General features: G+C 42.5%; 1 protein-coding gene across 4 annotated transcripts in view; it reads right to left on the minus strand.

The window, feature by feature from the left end:
• Window positions 1-19,092, minus strand: part of SVIL (supervillin) — a 231,341-nt gene that overhangs the window by 211,759 nt on the left and 490 nt on the right. The gene's annotated exons all lie outside the window — the stretch shown is intronic.

The raw sequence follows: 19,092 nt of genomic DNA on the forward strand, positions 1-19,092 counted from the left end.
AACGCTGTATTGCCTAAGATGGTGTTAATGTACTGCAGTGCCTGAATCTTCACCGATCTACTTCATGCGAACAAGATGAGTCCATTTAAATGGTTTCATTTCTACACACTGCTGAACCCTGTAATGTGTTTGTTGGAATATTTTATGCCAATAGCACAGGTGACAGTAATAATTAGGTAAATCCTAATTGGTAGCTAAATCAAAATACTTGTTTTAATTAAAATATTTAATTTAGTTATTCTTCTAATTTATAAAATAAATATGGTCAAACTTTCAAATTTAAAACAAAGTCTTTGCACTGACACAAAATCAAGTGGAGATATAAAAGCTAGTACTATGATCACACAGTAAAGGATAAAAGGAACTAAACAAAGTAAGTAAAAAATGTGATTATCAAAGACAATTGTGGGAACCCTCCTGCACTGTTGGTGGGAATGTAAACTGGTGCAGCCACTATGGACTATGGAGAACGGAATGGAGGTTCCTTAAAAAACTAAAAATAGAGTTACCAAATGATCCTGCAATTCCACTCCTGGGCATATATCTGGAGAAAACTCTAATTCAAAAAGATACATGCACCTCTATGTTCATAGCAGCACTATTCACAATAGCCAAGACATGGAAGCACCCTAAGTGCCCATCACCAGATGAATGGATAAAGAAGATGTGGTACATATATACAATGGAATATTACTCAGCCACAAAGAGAATGAAATAATGCCACTTGCAGCAACATGGATGGACCTAGAGATTATCATACTAAGTGAAGTAAGTCAGAAGAGAAAGACAAATACCATATGACATCACTTATACGTGGAATCTCAAATATGACACAAATGAAAAGAAACAGACTCACAGATACAGAAAACAAATTTATGGCTACCCAAGGGGAAAAGGGGGGAGGGATAAGTTAGGAGTATGGGATTAACAGATACACACTACTATATATAAAATAGATAAATACAAGGTCCTACTGTATAGCACAGAGAACTATATTCAGTATCTTGTAACAACCTATAATGGAAAAGAACCTGAAAAAGAGTATATATATATATATATATATGGCTGAATCACTTTGCTGTGCACCAGGAACTAACACAGCGCTGTAAATCAACTATATTTCAATTAAAAAATAAAGACAACTGCAATTTGCTGTGGCAGAGCAAACTGAAAAAGCTGTTTACTACATTTAGAAAAGCAAAGATAATAAAGCAGACAATATTAAGAGACAGTTTCAGCAAGGGCAGTGCATCTGATGCTCAGTCTCCTTCCAACAGTCACAAAGGAAACAGCCAAAATCACAATTAAATGACCAAGAAAAAATTTTAAATGATTTTTAGCAAAACTTGAGCTTGTAACTACGGCCAGCTATAAGACATCTTAGATTCTTGAATAAAAACAAAGCAGCATTTTTAGATGGAGAGATAATGTAATGTAAAATACATTATTATTTAGTTATGGCAATGTTGTTCAAATATTATGAGAAGATAGAAAAGATACTGTTGAAAGAGTAAAGGACTTTCAATTAGCAACCAACAATTGCCCATAGAAAACACGCCATTTCTAGCAATACCAAGACAAATAAATTCAAAATTCGAAAAATCACAAGAATTTTCTTCAGCTTTAGATGAACTATGCAATATCAGAGACATTGCCCAATTAGTACTTTGAGTACGTTTTGTCTCAAAAGACTTCCAAATTCATGAAGAAATGTTGTCAATTCGTAGACTAAGAAAACTGAACTCATGGTGAAGGTACTTTTGAACCTTGTACATCTGCCAAAGAAGGATTTCGGCTAGATATGAAAACAAAAGGTTTCTATCATGATAGACAGTACTGCTGCTATGTTGGGTCAAAAATCAAGACTTAGTAGACTTTTCTAACAAGAGACTGGCATTTCTCCTACTGCTTCAGTCTACTGTATGATAATAATTTTTAGTTGACTTTCTAAAGCACAGCCTACGAAAACCATCATGGATATTGTTGTTAAAATTGTTCAGTATAGACACATAAATGCTATGAATCACCACCAGTTTAAAGAACTGCTGGAAGAAATACATGACAATGAATTTAATGATTATGTGTTCTTTGCCAGTGATCTTTGGTTGAGTCATGGAACAGTTTTACAAAGATTCACTGTATACTTAAGCAATTCAAGATTTTCTGTAAACAAACAATAGAGATTAAAAAATTGCTGTGTGGTTTATGTTTTCTCACAGACATTACACTGCATATGAACAAGCTAAATTTAAAGCTCCAAGGAAAGGAAAAGGTTATTTACGACCTAGCTAGAAAGTGTGAGAAGTTATATCAAAATTGATACTTTTCATAAATGAAAAATAATGGTTTTATGCATTTTCATAACTTAGACAATATGCAGAAGATGTGATTGAAATAAAAAGCTTTGTATGAATTGCCTACAATCTACAAGAAAAATTTGAAGAAGACTTTATTGAGATTGATAAATTTAGAGTTGGTTTTTAATTTTTATAATATCCCTTTGAATTTGATGTTAGTAATTCTGAGTTGGCATGAGAGTTACCAAATTCACATAACTTGAACAGACTTTAAAATTGACAAGCTTTTAGTTTCAAAAAATCAAATCAATTCTTCTAAAAAGATGAACCAGTTTTGTTAACTGAATGGCAAATATTAAAGGAAAAGTATTTTTGACACTTGATTCAGTTATTGGAAAACTTAAGTATGTTTGAAACTTGGTTACACAAATCTACTTTTTCAACTACAAATTTCAGGAAATCTAAAAACAGACCCAAGTATTTCAGATGTAGTACCTGAATTTAGCTGTGCTATAATCCTAACATATACACCAAATTTCAAGACTTAGTACAATAAAATAAAGAAGTCTCATTAACATTTTTATACTGTTTACATGTAGCAATGGTAACATTTTGGGGAGATTTAAAGAGTTAAAGAAAATATATTATTAAAATTAATTTCACCTGTTTCTTTTTAATTTTTGCAATGTGACTATCAGAAAAATTTTAAATTATATACGTGGCTCACATTATATTCTACTGAATAGCTGGAGATGCTGGCTACTCAAAGTAGTCTTTTCCCAGAAGCATCAATATCATCTGAAAGTTTCTTAGAAATGCAGACTTTTAGGTCCCAGCTGAAACCTACTGAACAGAATCTGAATTTTATTGAAAATCCCTTGTTTGGCCAATATGAAATAATAGGAAACAGATTTAAGCCTTTGCCTGAGACAAGCAAAAACAAATAACCACATCCCCACCCCTACAAAAAGACAGAGGGTGGGGGGAAAGGAAAAGAAACCAGACAAAATATATGAAATAATGGTTTTCAGGAGACAAGACTTCAGGAAGCAAATGAGGTGAGCCTATGAGTATCCCAGCTTATTGCCTTAAGAGATTTCCTGGCCAAGACACAGAGAAAGAGAATCCAAGAAGAGCCCAGGAGATTCCCTGAGTGGAGGATACAGAACTGAGAGTCTAGGAAGACCAAGGCAGCTAGAGTCTGTAGGAAAGAGCAGAGAGCTGCACAGAAAGAAAACTCCAGATATCTGCAAAAGTCACTCTTGAGTATTCAGCAGAATACCGATCACTGCATGTGTGTGGGCAAACTATCCGTGGCTGGGAAACGAATATGGATGGATTAGACGTATCACTGTCTGGTGCTCACGCGGGGCCAAGAATAGTACCTATTTCCACCAGACAGATTAGAAAACCTCATAAATCAGCAGCGTTAAGTACTCAGGAAGATCTTGCCTCTTTAGTGTGAAATATTAGCCCTAGACTGAGCACTGCTCCAGTCCCACCTAACAAGCCTCAGAAGCAAGATACAAAAGAATTGCTTGTCCCCAACTAATTTAGCTATGGTCCAAAAAGAAGCTCCAGAATATTTATAGTGATACAAAAATATCCAGAACCCAAGAAGATAAAAATAACAATAACAATGTCTGGCATCCAATTAAAAAAAAAAAATGCTAGGCATGCAAAGAAGCAAGAAAATCCAACCCATGCGGGGAAATATCAAACAATTGAAACTGACCCAGAATTAAGACAGATGTTAGAATTATCAGGCGAGGACACAGATTCAAGATTTCAAATAGTGACATGAATTTATAAAACACAATTAAAACACATGAAATTTATAGAGATGAAATCTACAACATGTGAGATGAAAAATACACTGGATAAGACTAATGGTAGAATAGACATTGCAGAAGAAAAGATTAGTGAACTTGAAGACAGCAATAGAAACATCTGAAATGAGAAAAGAAAAAGAGTTTAAAAAAAAATTAACAGAGCATGAATGAGCTGTAGAGATAGCTCAGGCATTCTGATATACATGAAATTCAAGCCCTCATGGCAGAGGAGGGGTAGAAAAAATATTTGAAGAAATAATGACTGAAAATATTCCAAATCTAAGAAAAATATAAGCCCAAAAAAACAAGGAGCTCAACTAACGCCAAGTATAAGAAATAAATACCAAGGCACATCATAAATTGCTCAAAACCAGTGATTAAAAAAAAAAATCTTAAAAGCAATCAGGTGAAAAAGAACACATCATAGAGGAAGAAAGATAATGATGACAGCCGATTTTATGTCAAAAACAATGTAAGTGACAAGACAGTGAAGCAACATCTTTAAAGAACTGAAAGGAAAAAACTGTCAATCTAGAATTCTACACCCTGCAAAAATATATTCCAAAAATGAAGGCAAATAAGGACATTATCAAATATATAAAAGTAGAAAGAACTCATTAGCAGCACTCCTGCGTAACAAAAAATGTTAAAGGAAGGCCTTTTAAGCAGAAGGAAAATAATACCAGGTAGAAATATGGATATACACAAAGGAATGAAGAACACTAGAAATGGCAATTACCTAAGTAAATAGATGACTTTTTTTCTTATTATTTAAATCTTTTTAAAAGTGAAGTGACTTCTAAAACAAAAATAATAATTTATGTGGAGTTAATTACACATATAAAAGTAAAGTGTATGACAACAATACAAGGGCCAAGATGGAAGTACACTATTGAAAGGTTCTTATAATATAGGAAAAGTAGTATAACATCCCTTAAGTGTAATGATTAAACATGTATACTGTACACCTTAAAGCAACTACTAAAATAACTAAGCAAAGAGATAGAGCTAATAATCCATCAAAGGAGTGAAAATGGAATCGTAAAAAATTCTCAAGTAATCCAAAAGAAAGCAGAAAAACAGGAAGAGAGAATAAAGGACAGGATAAATTTTTTTTTAAAAAAAGGCAAGATTACAGACTCCAAACTAATGATATCAGTAATTACATTAAATGTAAATGGTCTAAAACACCAATTAAAAGACAGATATTGTCAAATTGGAAAAAAAAAAGCAAGATCCAAACCCCATACTACCTACAAGAAATGCACTTTAATATAAAGACACAAATAGGTTTGAAGGAAAAGGATGGACAAAGATATACCATGCTAACAGACAAAGGATATTTCAGAGCAAAGATTAGCATCTGGTATAAAGAAAGTCACTTCATAATGAAAAATGTCTATTTCATCAATAGGACTTAACAATCCTAAATATCTATTCAACTTAACAAGCATGCTTCCAAACACATGGAGCAAACACTGACAGAACTTCAAGAAGAAAGGCCAATTCAAAAGAATAGTCACATATGTCAATACTGTTCTCTCAATATTTAATAGGACAAGTAGACAGAAAATCAGTAAATGTAGAAAAGATTTGAACAAGATCCCCAGGCGATCTGTATGCACATTAAGGTCTAAGAGGCACCGCTCTACCTAATCATAATGGATAGACAGTCCATATTCAGTCAACTTCTAGCCAATTTTTCTTTTGGCTTCTTACTGGTATCATCATAACTGGCACAGGCATACCTCATGTTATTGCATGCTGCTTTATTGCACTTGATAGATGCTGTGTTCTTTACAAACTGGTATCGACGCAAGTGGCAACCTTAACATCAATCAAGTCTATTGGTGCCACTTTTCCAACAGCATTTGCTTACTTCATGTCTCTGTGTCACATTTTGGTAATTCTTGCAATATTTCAAACTTTTTCATTATTATATTTGTTTGGTGATCAGTGATCTTTTTTTTTTTTTATTTTTTTTTGCGGTACGCGTACCTCTCACTGTCGCGACCTCTCCGCTGCGGAGTACAGGCTCCGGACGTGCACGCCCAGCGGCCACGGCCCACGGGCCCAGCCGCTCCGCGGCACGTGGGATCCTCCCGGACGGGGGCACGAACCCGCGTCCCCCGCATCGGCAGGCGGACTCCCAACCACTGCGCCACCAGGGAAGCCTGATCAGTGATCTTTTGATGTTACTACTACAACTTGCTGAAGGCTCAGGTGATGGTTAGCATTTTTTAGCAAGAAAGTGTTTTTTAATTAAACCATGTACATTGTTTTTTTAGACATAATGCTATTACACACCTAACAGACTACAGTATATTGTAAACAGAACTTTTATACGCACTGGGAAAACAAAAAGTTCATGTTACTCCCTTTATTGTGGTACTTGCTTTACGGCACAGGTCTGGAACCAAACCTGCAATATCTCCGAGGAATGCCTGTATACTTCTGTCTGGCTTCCAGGCTAACCAGGAGTTAGAGGAGAAGGTAACTTTAGGAGAGCTAATCTTAAAGAATAAATCACAGAACTTAGAGAGTAGAGTTGAAAGAATCTGGATTTACTCACCTATAGACCTAGAAATAACACCAGCTCCACCACTTAGATTTAAGTTTCTTGAGACTTAAGGTACTCATCTGTGGGACTATGTTAAGAGCTACCATGAAGTAATGTATAGACAATGCCTAGCACACAGCCTACCCCAGAATGCATGATCAGTAAGCATTAATTCCTTTCCCACCAGCATGGACTAGTCAGTAAACACTCCTGGTACAGAGATTAGCTTTCCAGCTCATCTGCTGGAATAATCTCAGTAAGGATGGGGAAGGTCAAGATCTTCAACAGCAAAGCATGCCAGTATCTCTATTCTGATCACTGGATATCCTGACACACCGCTGAACTCAGCCAATACTTTTCCTTCTAACCCTCAACGAAGAGGTTTACTTTATTTATAGTGGTCACTGACATTCTTCTAACTGCTGTTACCTTCCAACTCATAATGGATTAAGAGTGAAAGGAAGAAACTGAACAGCTTTATAACAAAGTTTTAAATTGTGGGAAATATAATTTAAAATATTGATATGTTAAGTATCTTTAAAAATCCCATTGGAAAATATCACTTGTTATTGACCTAATCAAATCAAGAGTGAAAAAACAGGGCTAAGAGACGACATGGAATCCAGGCCAGACCCTAGTACCTGCTTCCTTTATTATATGAGTAGAACATTTTTCTTTGTGACCCTTAATTTCCTCATCTAGAAAAGAAAGATAGACAAGCCCAGTTCATCATATAGAGTGCAAAAAGAATTTAAATGAGATGCATGTGAAACTATTAAAAAAATACTTAAGTTCAAGGTATTATTATTTTCAATGATCATGGCCACTGATTGTTCCTATTAATATGGAAAATCAAGAGGTAACTGGGGGGTACAAACTGTCAAGTATCAAGCCACTATTCTTCTTTTCAGATTTATGCACTCAATATTGTGTCAGCAAGCAGAAGTTTTTATAAAGCTCAAAATTTTCCCAAATTACTACTGAAGAGATTTCTCTGCAAGTAACAGGAAGTGCAGTAAGAAGAAAAAAAAAGTTTGAGTAATTTTTCTAAGACTATATTACATAAAGCCCAAGAAATCAAGAAATTTTGGCTTAACACAGGCCCAAACTTTCACCCAGACCCGTTAGAAAGTTAAGAAACACTGGCAACATCACATCTCAGTAAAGCTACAGAAAGAAAGAAAGGAAAGAAAGAAGGGGGGGAGGGAGGAAGGAAGAAAGAGAGAAAGAAAAAAGAAGAAAGAAAGAAAGAAAACAGTGGCAACGGCAGTTGGAGAATGCACACATGAAAACACAGCAAAACAAAAACAAAAAACAGTGCTTTCACTATGTTGGACACATATCTGGGACAATCAACGTCTTTAGCAACAAGCAGACAAATACTTGAATCGTATTCTCTAAACCCAATGTGGACTTAAGAGCACTAAAAACTCCGATCCTACTTTGGTAGCTTTATTCTTAAACTTTTACGTTAGCATTGTGCTGTCTTTCCGGAATCTCCCATCACTCGTGTGCCGTTCAGTACAGTGTCTGCCATTTACTTATTATTGGCGTAGCCCACCGGAAGCTCAATGTACCTTGGAGTCAGAAGACCTAGGTTTAAATTAAATCTCTATCCTGTCACCCGCTAGATAAGTGATTCTGACCGGTGCTTCAAGCGGTGGTTATGATTAAGTGACATCAGCAATGTGAAAGTACCCTGCACGGAGAAGTGCTCCCACATGTATAAGCTTAAATAAGCATCTCCTAAGTTCAAACGATGATGATTCATGCGAGTCGTGTTCCTAGCACTTTAACTGAAACTTCCAGTATTCACTAACAAGAAGGCATTACTCTTAGAAAGAGCTGTTTGTCCTACCAGACTATGAATGATACTTTAGGGAATAATTAATAATAGTAATAATAAGAGGAACCCATCTTGAGAAAAAATATCTGAAGAGTCTTTTCATCTTTTAAATTGTCTCCACTCTCCTATCTATACAGAAACTAAAAAAAAATATTAAATCCACAGGCATCCTCATTATTTTTTCTTTTTTTGCGGTACGCGGGCCTCTCACTGCTGGGGCCTCTCCCGCTGCGGAGCACAGGCTCCGGACGCGCAGGCTCGGCGGCCATGGCTCACGGGCCTAGCCGCTCCGCAACATGTGGGATCTTCCCGGACCGGGGCACGAACCCGTGTCCCCTGCATCGGCAGGCGGACTCTCAACCACTGTGCCACCAGGGAAGCCCTAAGGTTTTGTTTGTTTGTTTGTTTCCCAAGAAGCCTAGACATTAGCGATGGAACTAATTTGTTCATGGCAAAAAATAAAGTGGTTTCACTGCCTGATGTTTCCTTCCAACACCGGGAGAACCAAGTATAGAAAAAAAATGCCACATGACGAAAGCTTTTAGTTTTCTTAAGAAGTGATGAAGTTTTTTTAAAAAAAAGACACACACAGATGTTGGGTTTACATAAATAATCAACTGAAACATTTTTCTACTATATAATTTTCTTGTCGAGCATATAATATGCTTTTCTTTTTCCTGGAAATTCAATGTCAGAACTGTATGACGATGACTGTTTTCCAACAGATAACTGGATAATTCTGGGGTCAGAATAAGAATATAAACATATATATACACACACACACACACATATCTACACATCACATATATCTTACTTAAAAGTCTTACGTCAGATTCATTTTTAGGTATGGGAAGGAAACAGTTTAACATTGCTTGAAATAAGTTCCTTATACTTGAGGTCACGGTCTATCAGTTTTTCTAGGAATGTAGGTTCTTAGCCTTATTCTTAGAGCTTTTGGACTTAAAATGCAACAGATTAAAAATCGCAGCTCTTCAAAAAAGAAAGCATGTTTACCTCCAAATTTTCAAGCATGGAATTTTCCCCTCATGGCACAGAGTTCGGGAACAGAGGACTGTCTTCCCACTTACAGTCGTATTAAGAGCTACATCTGAAAACGGACATACAGACACACCCTGAAGCAGACCATCCTCGTCCAAGTTTCTTCTTGAGCCCCAGAGTGATCCATCCTGAAAGGCCACCCTGGGTCCCCACAAACTCCCTCTGAGAGAAAGCTGGTCCAGCTTCCCTTTCAAGCCTCTCTTTTTCTCCAAGAATCATAGGTTTCAACAACCTGCCTGGCCACAGTATTCTTAAAATCACAACTGGGATTTACCAGAAATACAGACGCTTGATCCTTGAAAGCCACCGAAGATAAGAGCAGTGCCGTCTACACCACGCTGGGTGTGAAGATGAGACTTGAGGGCTCACACACAGATATGCTTCTGATGGTGGGAAGTCCCTCTTCCCTTCAACAGGCCTGAAATAGAAGCACTTTCCTCCCCCAGACACGGCTGAGAACAGCAAGGCGGACACCAGAGGCTGCTGGCTGCGACACACAGCACCACAAAAAGAGGCAGAGTGCTGGGGAGTACAGTCCCTCCCGGGTGACAATGAGCCTGGCAGCCAGTTTCTGCAAAGCCTGGCAGAGGGAAAAGGAAGCCTCTTTAGAAATACAGTTGGCAAAACACTGAGTATAAAGGACACTCTGAGAAAATGCATAATTGCAGACTCAGAGTCACTGTCTCGACCAGTACATCCTTTACGGGACAGTGGAGGAAGTCTAGACCCCCACTGGACATCCTGTAACCGCATGGCTCTCCAGGCTTTCTTCTTCCTTCGTTACATGCAGCGGTGCAGATGGAAGGAAAAGTAAACCTACAAGACATTGACCCGGTGTCTCCTTGACTGCATAAAGTTTATGACTTGGGATCTGAATTCAAACCCAGACCTGACTACTTACTGTCTTCTCTCATTTGAGGTACTTAACCTATCAAGGCTTCAGCTCAGAGATGGTGCCGATTAAAAGACGCCCAGCACGTCAAGCCCGATGCATAGAGCCCGAGGCACGGTCCCAGCCGATCCTCGATGCTGCATCACCACGCCCACCACTGCATCCTGTGTGCCCCGTCACACCTGGAATGTACTTCCATCTCACCTACAACACGTTCCCGTGGTGGCAAAGCCATCTCCGACTGTAAGCCCCATGAGGGCAGGATTCGCTCTGTATTCTCAATGCCAAGCCCGCACACACGTGGTTAACAGACGTTTGCTGACCAAACCAATGAATGAATCAACAGTCTGATCACTTTCATGTCTTGTTTTCTATATAATCCCAATTTAAAAAACCTTTCCCCAGGTGTTGTTATAGACAGATTACTAGATTACGTGAACTGAACCTGATGCCCACATCAAGATTCTGCTGGATGCCGATTACAGAACATTTGCTGAAACAAAGATCCCTTGGTCTGGGTGAGTCTACAGGAACATAAGCTCCTATTCCGATGCTCTAAGCAGACTCCCCTATCTACCAGGGCAGAAAAATGGGCTCCCTTTTAATTGGGAAGGTCTAGAAGCAAACTCCATTTTGGCACAGGTAAGCATCCTTTCCCTTTGTTTTACAGAATTTAAAAAAAAAAAAAAAAAAAGGAGAGCAAGGTGCAAGGGCTCCAGGGCTCATGGGGAACACCACCTAGCAGGGGCTGCACCCCAGACGCTCTCCCTGCAGCCCTGGCTCAAGGTATCCTTCCCCACTGCTTCCCAACAGCCAACCTGTTCTATCCTGACCCTGAGGATACCCCTCCATGTTCGTAGCTTTGGAGAGAAAAATAAAGAGTCCCAAATCAGGGTGAATCCGTGAAGCATCTCCCCAGACCTCCTCTCCAGCATATTTTCGTGGACGAGGGATCACCGCTAGGAAATACCCCCCATTAGCCTCTGGAACAGCACAGACTTGAGATGACCAATCATTCAGAACTTACACACAAGCCAGACTGGCCACACAGTACAAACTCAACTTCCTTTCAAGATCTTTCAGAAATATAATTTGAAGGGGTGGGGGGAGGCGGGGGAAAGCAAGCGTTAATTCTGCTCTGTGTATGTACAATTTCCATTTGCAAGGAAGAGGTTATCCAAAAACAAGCTCATGTTTCAGTGACCTTCACGGTACTGCCACGTGAAAGGAGAGCCAAAATAAATCTCAAAGCCATTACCCCCAAAGTTCAACCCTTTGAAATGCCCTGACTTGACCAGTTTCAAGACTGGTGTTTCCAAGTTTCAATTCCAAGAACCCCTTTTTTTTTTTTACAAACATCTAAATAAAAACTGTGATAGCATATATAATGTATGTCACGATTATACCCAATGCAGGTGATAGCCAAACAGGATTGGCTTGGGACAAAGACAGAAGGGCCTGCAAAATGTGGGTTTGAAAAAAATAAAGGAGAAAGAATCTACTTCTCAGGAAGCACAGTCAAAGAAGGGGAGGAAGGACTGTCTATTTGAAAGGGACTAAGAAAGTAAATCTTAACAGTGCTCAGCACAAGAAAAAAAATGTGTCACTATGTGTGGTGACAGATGTTACCTAGACTTACTGAGATCATTTCGTGATACATACAAGTACTGAATCATTAGGTTGTAGGACTGAAGCTAGTATGTCAATTACATCTCAGTAAAAAGAATTAAAAGGGTTAAAAAGGGGTGGGGTCGGGGAGGGGAGGCGGGACAGGAACAAAGCCACGTACACACTGGAGGCCTGGGGAAGCGCACACACAAAGGGGCAGCAGGGAGCCCAGAGGAGGGGCTGCAACAGGGCCGCAGAATCAGCGGGAGGAAAAGCCGACAGGAGTCAGCAGCAAGGACAGCAAGGGGGAAAGTGACCCCGTGTCAAAGGGCAGGCTGGCTAGTGGGGGGAAGCAATTAAACACCAATGACAGATGGAGATAAGGGCATCCGAGGCAAGGCATCCCTAAGACACCTGACACCGAGACTGCGCGGCAACAGACGAGCAGCAGAGGAGGGGCAGGCGTCAAAGAGGAAACACAGGGTCCCAGGAGGAGCGGAATGCTGCCTAAGTTTGGGGGTGCTGTTGGAGGCATATGGGGAGCAAAACCGTGGCTGCACGGGGCACCCGGGGGGGGCCTGGGCCCGGGAGGGGCCTCACGGCTGCACCCCCAAAGCGCGTCGGCTTCTTCCTCCTGCAGGGAAGTGGCTGCTGCTTCCAGCCTCTAAGCGGCACGAATCTGAAGGCGTTACCTGGTCCCCACGACCACGGGAGCCAGCTCACTTCCCAACGGCCCCCTGTGAAAAGGAGGACGCAGTAACTCGGACCATCCGTGAACATCTGACATCCAGCAAGAACTGTGTAGCGTCCAGAGCATCAGACGGGGAGAAATACTTCGATGCAGTTAACATGAAGTCTCCTTCTGGAAGGAGCTGAGCCGGCTGGAGAAGGACAACAGGTCCAGTTACCACGCTGGGCCTCTGCGTGTCTGCAGGTGTGTGCGCGCACAGGTGGGCACGTGTGTGATGGGAAGGAGGGATGAACAGTGTCAGAAAGCTGGATGGACCTAGAGATCATCCATCAGACTGAGTGACGTAAGTCAGACACAGACAAACATCATACGCTATCACTTAAGTGCGGAATCGAAAAACGTGGTATCAACGTACTTATTTACAAAACAGAAACAGACTCACAGACATAGAAAACAAACTTATGGTTACCGAAGGGGAAGGGGAGGAGGGATAAGTTAGGAATTTGGGGTGAACAGATATACACTGCTATAGATAAAACAGATAACCAGCAAGGACCTACTGTAGAGCACAGGGAACTCTACTCAACATCTTGTAATAACCTGTAATGGAAAATAAGCTGAAAAACAATAGATTTATACCTATCTATATCTGTATCTATATAGAGATATATATAAAACTAAACCACGCTGCTGTACTCCTGAAACTAACACAACACTGTAAATCAACTACAGTTCAATTAAAAAAATAAAGGGGGAAAAAAAAAAGAAAGCTGGCAGCTGTGCTCGAAAGCCAGGACTCGAAAACAGAACGTGATGAATAAACAATTATGACGTGCAGAGAAGTGTAATAAGGAAGAGGTCATCCCAGGGAAAGAACCCAGTGAGGACCGGTGCAGTCGGCACAAGTACAACGAAGTCTCCAGAAGGAGAGGACTCATCCTCTAGTTTTGAGCAGGCTGACCCTTCCAAGACTTGGCCAGTGAGGGCGCTGAGTTCTGAGGCAGGACCTTGTGATTCCAGTCCTATAGCCCAGGCAGGGTTCTCAACGGCAGGCAGAGCCTGTTTCCCCTTCTGTACAATACACCCCACCCACTCCCACCCCCGGTCATCAGCCCTGAGAACCAGAGTTCCCGAGAGTCTCAAAAGAAAACGGCAGCTAAACCAACCGAAGGCCGAAACGTGGTCAAAAATCTAAGATTCCTAAGCAAGAGGGATGGAGTAAAAGATATGCGAATGTGTCCATGGCGCCCAGAAGGGGATTAAAGGGCTTAGAATTGTGGGTCTAACTCAGCGACTCTGGGTCTCTGGGTGAGCTGAAGCCACAGCCGTTTCCAGCACAAGAGCCCCTAAGAGTGAGACGAGCATCGGTGTCTGAGGCTTTTGCTCATGTCCAAGTGATCGGGGTTTACTTTATAACCTCGTCTAGAACAAAGGAATTGAAGCTGACTCAGTCCCTGTAAGGGGCTGGATTTACGCTTGTAGCTGCTAGAGGCCATTCTTTCACAGGAATTAGGAGGCAAGATGCTTTCGAGGGCTGGGCAGGAGTCAGGGGCCAGGGGGGCGCAGGTGGAGACAGGTGTGTCTACACGCACAGGCAAGGCCTCCTCTTGTTAGTACACGTACTCAACATTTGATCAACCTTATAATGCTTCTGTCTTCCTGTACCCAGACACTCCTCCTCGGCTTTATTTGAGCAGACGTGGTGACAACAGCGATGGGATTACACAGAGAGCTGCCTGAAGAGGCACCTTCACACGAAAAAGATGCTGCCTCTATTACAGCCCTCATATAGTGCTTGTTTATGTCCGCTGTTTCTGAGCTGTGAGTCCATCCAGGGCTGGGCCCAAGCCCTTGTTCACCTTCAGGCCTGCTGCCATGTGAACGGTCAACCTAAGATCTGCTGAAGTAAACCACCCAGCCGAATCATCTCAGGTAAGTAACAGCAACAGCTTCTCGGAAACTCCAGTTTCCTCACGGATAAGGTAAGGGGTGTGGGCAAAGCACCTCCCGGCTCTAACAAATGCAAAATACCCTAATCTTCTGAAAACAAAAGAGCACTGTCTGGACACACACTGTAACTTTTACACATTTCGGGCAACAGAAAAATGTATATGATTAACCTTGATGGATACGGCAATTAAAAAAAACACACATTTAGTTTTAATATGAGACCCGTTCCTTTGTTAGTCAATGAAATAGAAAAGCGACCTAGGTTTTAAGTAGGGAAAAACTATATACACATTGGTCATCCTGAAAAAAACTGTATTCAGAACAAAATGTTAATTCTGACACTTCCTTTTAAACCTTCTCCCCTGAGAGGCTCTATCTGAAATAACATTGATGTAACAGAAACAAACAAGACTCTTTACGATGGCTACAGTTTAACAAAGGCATCTGCGGACTGTTACCTTCCTTGGGGACTCTGCTCAAAAGCAGAGAACGGAGGCACAGTTGTCCCAGCAGCTGGCAAGTTCTCTCCCATATGCGGAGAAGTTGTGGAACAGCTGGGGAATGCAAGATGCTTTTGAACACGCTGCTATGTGATCCAAAATAACGCTGTCTGTTCATCTTCCCGACAATGGTAGCGACAGCCCAGCGCAGGTCTGGCGCATGCCCTACAGCTGCTTCTTTCTTCCGCCCTGGAAACTCAACAAGTAGCTACAAATGAAGCGAGATGCACAAAAGGGGAGAAACCCTGCTGCTAACCCTTTATGTGCCGTCCCCTGCTCACACCAGCAGATCGTTCTGCCATGTGGGAGAAAGCTGCATTTCGAACCCAAACGGAAAATCTATGTTTAGCTTTCAAGGGCAAGCCCTCCCTGGACTCCATGCCATGCCCATCTTGGTGACAACTTTCACGATCGGGTGGCCTTTAATAACATGATAAGGTCTCCAGTGCTTTCGCCCTGGGTGATTATTTAAAAGATAAATGCAAAATCGAGGACTAGGAAATAGCAACGTTCAGGGGTCTTTCATCAACAACTCGACGCAGTATATTTTAAAACAACTATTTCTCCACTTGTTGCTAAACTGAAAAGCCTCCGAGATCTTTTAACATGAGATAGCTATCCTGGTTGTTAGCTGGCTACGCAGCTTAACTGGACGTAACCAGACCTCTTTATGTCACCTTCCGAATGTTAGTTTGGCAATTTTCAGATCATACACAGGTCACCATATTTGAGCAAACTCTCCTCCCTCCTTCTGTCCATTTCGTGGCTCATCTTTAAACAGACTCCAGGCAATCTTCTGTTTTCCAAGTAATGGTCCCACTTGCCAAGGTCGGGCCAGCACAGTTTTCACAGACGCAGACGTTCTCTTTAGTGTTGTCAATGGCTAGTGAACGAACAAAGAGAAGACCTGCTTCCTTTTCTCCAGCTTGTCTGGTTTTGAGCTTGCTTTTTTAAGTCCTGTCGTCGTGGCTATTAGGATACTGGCTTCGAATTTACAGGGAAGAGAAATGGCTGGAGGGCTGGCCGCAAAATTACACAGTGGTAACATTAGGAGGAAAGCCCGGTGGTTCCGGAGCCCCTTGTAAATTCCTTGGGCAACGAGACAAAGTTTTCCATCACTACCACCCCGCCTCCCAACACACACGGACACACGGCGCTTGCTGACAAGAAGGAGGAATCGCTAAGTGCGTCACACCTTGCTGTATGAACCAAGAAGATGAAGTTCAACTGTCAACTATTTTGCCTCTCTAGACGAGGGAAGGGAAGAAAGAAAGAGTCTGTTCTTAAACATCATTATTAGTTAACGCTCGTTGGGCGGCTGCTACCTCCTAGGCTCTACACTACTAAGTACCTTGTATGAATGACCAAGTTTAAGCCTTGCAGCCCGAAACCAGGTGGTGCTGTGACTATTCCTGCCCTGAAAGAGGAAAGTGAAGCTCAGAGAAGCTGAGCAACTTGCCCAACGCTACAGACCTATAAACGGTGGAGGCGGCACTCGAAGCCTGCCCTTAATCATCGTGCCTCACTGCCTCCACAACTGGCCCCGCACTAGGACATTCTGAGTCAGAACTGTCGTTCCAGGGTTTCAAACAACATCTTTCTTTAAGGCAATACGCTTTCAGTACATTCAAGACAACACCACCGCCCCATATTATAAACTTGAGCTCAATAATGTCTAAAGATGTGGAGATGATCTCAGATGTCTGAAAGGAATTTTAGAGTTAATGAAGGCTGGCCGCATTTCCAAGGCATTTCAAATACACATTCAGCGTGGTGGCAAAGTCACAGAGCTTAGACAGGGTAGGCACTGTGGCTCCTTTCTGCGGGGAAGGCCCACAGAGCTCCTAGCTACATAGAGCTCCTGACCCCAGGCCCACCTGCCTAATGAGACACCACACAAAGCAAAGGACAGCTGTTTCTGACTCTCTCTGGGGCTGTCAGATAATTCTAAGCGGTTTACTTGTCTTCATTATACCTTAAGCTTTAAACTAAGAGTTGGGGGACCTCCCTGGTGGCCTAGTGGCTAGGATTCTGGGCTTTCACTGCCGTGGCCCCGGTTCAATCCCTGGTTAGGGAACTGAGCTGCCACAAGCTGGGCAGCACGGCCACAATAAATAAATAAATAAAAAGAAATAAACTAAGAGTTGGGGGGCCTCCCTGGTGGCCTAGCGGCTAGGATTCTGGGCTTTCACTGCCGTGGCCCCGGTTCAATCCCTGGTTAGGGAACTGAGCTGCCACAAGCTGGGCAGCACGGCCACAATAAATAAATAAATAAAAAGAAATAAACTAAGAGTTGGGGGGCCTCCCTGGTGGCCTAGCGGCTAGGATTCTGGGCTTTCACTGCCGTGGCCCCGGTTCAATCCCTGGTTAGGGAACTGAGCTGCCACAAGCTGGGCAGCACGGCCACAATAAATAAATAAATAAAAAGAAATAAACTAAGAGTTGGGGGGCCTCCCTGGTGGCCTAGCGGCTAGGATTCTGGGCTTTCACTGCCGTGGCCCCGGTTCAATCCCTGGTTAGGGAACTGAGCTGCCACAAGCTGGGCAGCACGGCCACAATAAATAAATAAATAAAAAGAAATAAACTAAGAGTTGGGGGGCCTCCCTGGTGGCCTAGCGGCTAGGATTCTGGGCTTTCACTGCCGTGGCCCCGGTTCAATCCCTGGTTAGGGAACTGAGCTGCCACAAGCTGGGCAGCACGGCCACAATAAATAAATAAATAAAAAGAAATAAACTAAGAGTTGGGGGGCCTCCCTGGTGGCCTAGCGGCTAGGATTCTGGGCTTTCACTGCCGTGGCCCCGGTTCAATCCCTGGTTAGGGAACTGAGCTGCCACAAGCTGGGCAGCACGGCCACAATAAATAAATAAATAAAAAGAAATAAACTAAGAGTTGGGGGGCCTCCCTGGTGGCCTAGCGGCTAGGATTCTGGGCTTTCACTGCCGTGGCCCCGGTTCAATCCCTGGTTGGGGAACTGAGCTGCCACAAGCTGGGCAGCACGGCCAAAATAAATAAATAACTAAAAAGAAATAAACTAAGAGTTGGTTTCTGAGGCCTTGAGCCACAGAAAAGTCAGCCACAGGTGGAAGGTCAATGTAACCCTAATAACGAACATGATCAAACCGAACCTGGGCTTACAGCCTGCACCCTGACTCTTCAATCAGCAGAACCCATAACAACTTTTCAGGAACGTCCTTTGGCATAAAACTGGGGTAAGCAAACATTACCCTTTGGGGCAGGACAGACTCTTGGGCCCAGAAACCTCTTTAAGCCTGTTTCCCCACCTGTGAAATAGAAATCACCGCTCTGGAGGAGGCTGGGAGGTTTCAAAGCGAATGGTGAAGCGCTTTCCCAAGTGGACACAAGATTCTCTCAACAGAAGGCCTTTCCCTACTTCAGAAGGGAGTGGCGGCAGATAAGATAAGAAAACGTGAATTCTATCCACGGATTACCGCGGGATCAGGTTTCACACCAGACCAGAGCGCCCCAGGTTTCTCTTGGTCAGCACCTCCTCTGGGTCCGGCTCCCGGGAAATGTCTGTCGCGCAGGGGAGGTGGTGCCCCTGCCATTCCAATGACAGACTCGTGCCTAAGTCTGGGGTTTGCATAACCTCGGGGGAGGGGGAGGGGGGGAAGACAGGAGCTCTCTCCTTTCTCGCCGCCGTCCTCTCCCCTTCTGCGGAAATTCCAATGGCAACAAACTGTCAAGGCTGCACCGGAGCTGTACTGACGAGGCCAGGAGCGCTTAACCCCGCACCTGACCCAGACTGCGGCCTGGACTGGAGTCGCCGGGCCCCTCCCTCACAGGAATGCAACCACCGCCTTCTGGAAGTCCCCTCTGGGCTCCCGGGGCCGCCGCTG

Source organism: Neophocaena asiaeorientalis, unplaced genomic scaffold (assembly GCF_003031525.2).
Source record: "Neophocaena asiaeorientalis asiaeorientalis breed wild unplaced genomic scaffold, Neophocaena_asiaeorientalis_V1.1 scaffold4, whole genome shotgun sequence".
Taxonomy (NCBI): domain Eukaryota; kingdom Metazoa; phylum Chordata; class Mammalia; order Artiodactyla; family Phocoenidae; genus Neophocaena; species Neophocaena asiaeorientalis.